The sequence below is a fragment of the Crocuta crocuta genome, unplaced genomic scaffold (assembly GCF_008692635.1).
Source record: "Crocuta crocuta isolate KB4526 unplaced genomic scaffold, BGI_CrCroc_1.0 scaffold301, whole genome shotgun sequence".
NCBI classification, from domain to species: Eukaryota; Metazoa; Chordata; class Mammalia; order Carnivora; family Hyaenidae; genus Crocuta; species Crocuta crocuta.
Window position 1 is genome coordinate 924,673 of NW_027527544.1, and position 5,438 is coordinate 930,110.

The 5,438-nt window shown below is 44.5% G+C and overlaps 1 protein-coding gene across 1 annotated transcript in view; it reads left to right on the forward strand.

Moving 5' to 3' along the window:
- Window positions 1-5,438, forward strand: part of LANCL3 (LanC like family member 3) — a 150,567-nt gene that overhangs the window by 136,380 nt on the left and 8,749 nt on the right. The gene's annotated exons all lie outside the window — the stretch shown is intronic.

Genomic DNA, 5,438 nt, shown 5'->3' on the forward strand with positions numbered 1-5,438 from the left:
AGCCAGTACCAGGGCATTGTGCATTAAGGCCAAGCTAATGCCCTCCGGGCGTAATTTGAGCCCATTTCTTCTTGCTTGGAACTTTTTGGAGAAAAACAGGTTGTTGACCATGCTGGAAGTGCTTCATGTTATGCTCAGCACTCCACTTCCCGTTTCCCTTGAATCATTTTCAGTGATGGTCTCTGGGTATCTGCCAAGCACCTCCAGAATCCTTGAATTTTGGGGGGGGGGTGTCCCAAGTTAAATACAGAGTATTTTAACTGGACTCAATGTGTTGGTCAAAGCCCTATAAAGGATGGGAAGATAATCCTTTAAAACGAGTGGCTGGGTCAGTTAATTGATGTGGGTGTCTTACAGGCCACTTATTTCATCCTCTTTATATGCCACATGCCCTCTGTCTTTGTAAATTCTGCGCTGTAACAGTATAGCATAGAGGTCATCACCTTAGGGACTTTATTTGTCTTCATCTATCATTCACATTCAGTAGCTTGGTAAGATTAAATATAGGTTGCGGAGCAAAATAATTAAACCCACGTTTTCACTGGACTGCCCCAAATAAACCAATTCACCAATGAATAAAGAACATAATGGGGCCCGTTATTTATGCCATCCTGCATTCCCACATCAAAGGTATTGGTCTTCCTTTTATGAAATGTGCCCCAAACAGCATAAGAACGATTATAAATCTGATAAGTACAGGTTAAAAACCATCAAGATTTTTCTGAATTCAGCAACAGCAAAGTCTCCCAAAATTCTAAAACAGATGACTTAGAAAAATAATTTTCACTCGTTTGAGGAAAATATTTTTTTGAGACTAGATTTATGAACAGCACAGATGGTTTGGGGCAGCAGACTGATTCTGTGATTAAAAACCTGCCAGAGATAATCCAAATGTGGAATTTCATCAGTGATACCTATCTCCCCCTATAATTGTTTCCTATTGACTGTCCTTCACCCCACCTCTACAGGTGACAGACAGCCTCAGTTACTGTGTACGCAGTGTGGAAGTAGTTCTTGACGCTAAGTTAATAACTTTGGATTCTAATTGTAGCTCCAGCACTAACCACTCAATGACCTTGAGAAAACTGCTTTGTGCCTTTTGTGCCTTTGTTTCTTCATCTGTGAAATGAGTATGTTGAGATTCATATGACCTCTTCATAGCCTTCATGATTCTGAAGTGCAGGACGAGAGTCATTTACAAAATCATTAAAACAAATGCTGTGGCTGAAATAAACTATGGATTGCATTATGTTACATCAGCCCTGTGGTGACACTGACAGTGCATTTCCTCGGCTCTGTGTGAAGCACAGGTGTGGCTCTTTTTTAAAATCATTTCACAAGGGCTCCTGAGTATGTGACCTTGAATAGAGAACAAGGACTTGTGCAGCACAGGTGTCGTTGGCCACGAAGCCTTGTCGGGCACTGTACAGTGCACACTTCTGTGCAATTCGGACTGCCGAGAGGACCTGGGTGGCGATTCCCCCATGTGTTGAAACTACGCATGCCACGGCGAGCAGTCCCAGGGCTCTGCTAGATTGCCTGCTTGCACAGGTTTGGCTTCTCAAACCATATTTCTTAAGTAATAATTTCTTTTCCCACTTGTGTTTGGTAAACACATAATCGTTGCTGACTTAGGTTTCTTATCGGTGCACAATAATCAGTGCTCCGGCGACAAAATGACACGGTTCCTATCAAAAGCAAAGAAGCCCAACATTCCTCCCTTTTAGATTAAGCAGCCTTATTGTGGATTTCAGTAGGTCAGGTTAGAAGACAATAGGTGTAGAAGTCTTCCAGGGTCCCTTCCGCGTACCATTCTGTGATCCAGGCTGCAGGAAGAGGCTCTTTGTCTCTTGCCGGAACCGTAGGATCGATGGCTATTAAGCTGCCTTGGGCTAATGGTCTGGTACAGCAATTGGACCTTATCAGCCCTTCTTATTTCCACACCTCATTTCCACTTCAGTCGGGCTGTACCAGGGTGAGAAATGAGCCATTCTCAGATCAGCAGACATTTGTGGAGCTCCTGCCATGTCAAACACCATGCCGTAGACTGGGGGAGCAAAAACAGATGTGATAGACTTCCCGCCCTTGAGTAGTTTGCACTATCCTAGGGGAGGCAGTCAAATAAACAGGTAATTTTAATATAGTATAAGTGCTAAGATTTGTATAGGGAATGATGGGAGCTCAGGAGAGGGATTCCTGGTGCCCCTCCAGGTTTAGGAAAGGCTTCCTGGAGGCAGTGATGCCTGAGGTAATGTGGCCAAGCCAAGACAGTTGGGAAATGCATTCCAAGAAGAGTCGTTTAGAGGCTTGGAACCACATAGTGAAGGAAGGGGAACTATGGGTGCTTGGGTTTTACTGAAATGAAAAGCTTCAAGCAAGTAATGGAGGAGAAGTGGAGGAACACAGTAGGAGCTCAGTCACAAAGGGCTTTCTGTGTCTCACCTGGAGACCAGCTTCCTCTGGGCCTGAGGGGAAGCTGAGAGGCACAGATTACACCCCAGAGTTGGTCCATCTTGAGGCAGGAGAGCCGGCCTTTGGTATCCCAGTGTCAGCCAGTCATTGGCTGAAATCTGCAGCGCTGGTGGGCATATAGCATAGCCTCCCACTTGACTGAGGGCAAATCTCCCAAGAAGAGGGCAGCTGTGAGCTTTATTAGCCGCCAACTCATAGCAACTGAGAGATGGGGCATGCGCTAGAAGGTAAAGGGGATCTGGCAGAACACCAAGGGCTTCCAGTTCACGTGGCTAATTCCGCCTCATCTTTGGTAGTCAAGCTAGATCGTGCCATTCTCCCTAGTTGACCTTTCCTACCTCTAGGTGTGGGTTAGGAGCAGAGCTGTTTTCTGTTAGGAGCAACAGCTCTGCTTTCCCTCACATATCCTAATTAATGCCTCCAGTTAGGTTATAAACACTATGAAGGCAGGGGCTTTTTAAAACCTGAGTACCTACTACTGTACCTGGCATATAGTAGGTGCTCAGTTAGTAACTTCTTAACAACCACCAAGTCCTGTAAGCCTTTCATTAGCCTCTTTGCCATCTTTCTGCCAACGTGATCAGCTCATAGCTACCCCATTGTATTTCTGGGGGGGGTCTCTCTACACCACTGCGGGACATTTTGTCTGTAGTGCGAATCCTGTCATTAAAAATAAAAACCAACCAATCCCCAACAAAACACTGCACTACTGGTCTTCATGTGGGTTTTTTGTTCTGGCTCCAAACCTTTGCTTTGTTAATCTCGATGCCTAGAATGCTCTCTCTCTCTCTCTCTCTCTCTCATGTTGGGCCTGGAGTTTCCTATGCATCCTACAAAGCCGTGAAGAAAACCCTACTTTTTTATAAGCTTTATTACTGAGAGAGAGAGAGAGAGAGAGAGAGAGAGAGAGAGAGAGAGCGTGCAAGTAGGGTAGGTGGAGAGAGAGAGAGGAGAGAGAATCCCAAGCAGGCTCCACACTGTCAGTGTGGAGCCAGACTCAGGGCTCGAAGTCACAAACCATGAGATCATGACCTGAGCCGAAATCAAGAGTCAGATGCTTAACTGACTGAGCCACCCAGGTGCCCTAAAAACCCAACTTCTATCCTAGGCCTCGCCCAACCGTCTCCCTCAGGGAACTTCCGCTTTTCTGATCCCTGTAGTGTAATTAACAGCATCATTCATTTTATGCTCCAACAGCATCATGAACTACATGTCTTACTATGTGTCAGTCAAATGTACACATTTTTCTCTCCTTTCTAGACAGTGTCTTCCTGAAGGTCAGGAGTCTTGTTTAGCATTTCTTTTATATTACCCAGGGCCAGGACTGGCTACATAATTTGGAGGGCCCAGTACAAAGTGAAAATGCAGCCAACTTTTAAAAAATGATTACTCATTTCAAGGTGGTAACAGCAGAGTATTAAACCCAGCATGGGGTCCTTCTGGAGGCCCCTGGAGGCTGTACAGGTCACATGCCCATGAAGCAAGCCCTGCCTAGGGCTATGTATATAGTAATCAGTGAACACTTACAAAGGAATAGGTACAGAGAATGAATAAATGTATGAATGAGTTCAGTTCTTTCAACATCATCTTTCAGCTAGTGGGAGACACTTTGTTCCTAGAACTAAAGAAGGACAGTGCTATAGGTGACCATTGTCAGTGGTTGACTGGAAAACCTTGGCTGAGGAGAGCCTGTTACGTGTTAATCATAGGAAGTGTTAGAGGATAATTTCTAAAAGGGATTAAAATCATGACTCATAGAAATATAAAATAAATATATGTCAATGATTTTATTTAGCTCATTAATTAATGAGGGAACCAGAAAGGTGTTACAGCTGCTGTCAAAGGAAAATCCAAGGAGCAGACATACTTCTGGCCTGTTAGGAATGCCAATGTGCATTTGCTTAATAGATGCAAAGCTGGCTGCTTCTGAGGGAAGTCAACCCAACCTCTACCAGACACAATGTGATTTTCTGGGAATAGGAATTATTTACATTGCTAGCCGTTTTCTACAACGTAATTTCTATCTTTGCAGAGTCGTAAAATAGCCTAGTCAAAAGGCGATGAAAAGCAGAGATAACCCTAGTCGAGATACCTGTGAAATTCCAGTCTTTCCCAGTGTATGTAAGAAAAAGGTAGAGGCCATGCAGGAGAGAGAGAGATTTACTAATCTCTGTTCTGAACATGAGCACCTGGAACTGGGGGGAAATCGTTTCTATTAATAGCTGCCACTTGTCTTGTTTCTGTTCCTGCCTGTGTAATTGAGATTGCCTTTGTTGAGGAGCTTTGAAGGCAAGTGTCTTCCTTTGGAACAATCCAGTAGGGAAGGACTCGCTTCACAGCTGGAGTAGAAGTCTTAGCCAAGTTGTTTGGAATCATCGCTGTTTCTGGAAAGACTCCCAGTTCTGTCTTTTGNGATACAGACTCTGAAAATAGGCTCCAGGCTCTGAGCTGGCAGTGAGCACAGAGCCCGACGCGGGGCTCGAACCCACGAACCGCGAGATCACGACCTAAGCGAAAGTCAGACGCTTAACCGACTAAGCCACCCAGGCGCCCCATAAGTACTTTAACATTACAAATTCTGAACCCATGTGGGGGAATGGGCGGATCGTATAAACACTTAGTCATTTCAAATAGCCAGCTATGTGTAGTGCTTACCAGAGTATGCATCATTAAATATTAATCATTTTGTAAATTATGGACTTTATCACGCTATATACTTGTTGCTCTTTGTCCGGGGACCAATACCATGATACCATTCAAACAACTTAAACTAAATCTCACAGGTAAAATTAAGACTAGAAGGTTCTATAGCATTGCTACTCAAAATGTGGTTCCTGGAAGGGCATTTGTTAGAAATGCGGTATCTCCGGCCCCTCACCTCAGACCTACCGGATTAGGATGGGTATTGTGCACTGGCGGTTTGTGAGCCTTTTACGGTTTGAGAAGTTCTACTCAATAGCATCAAG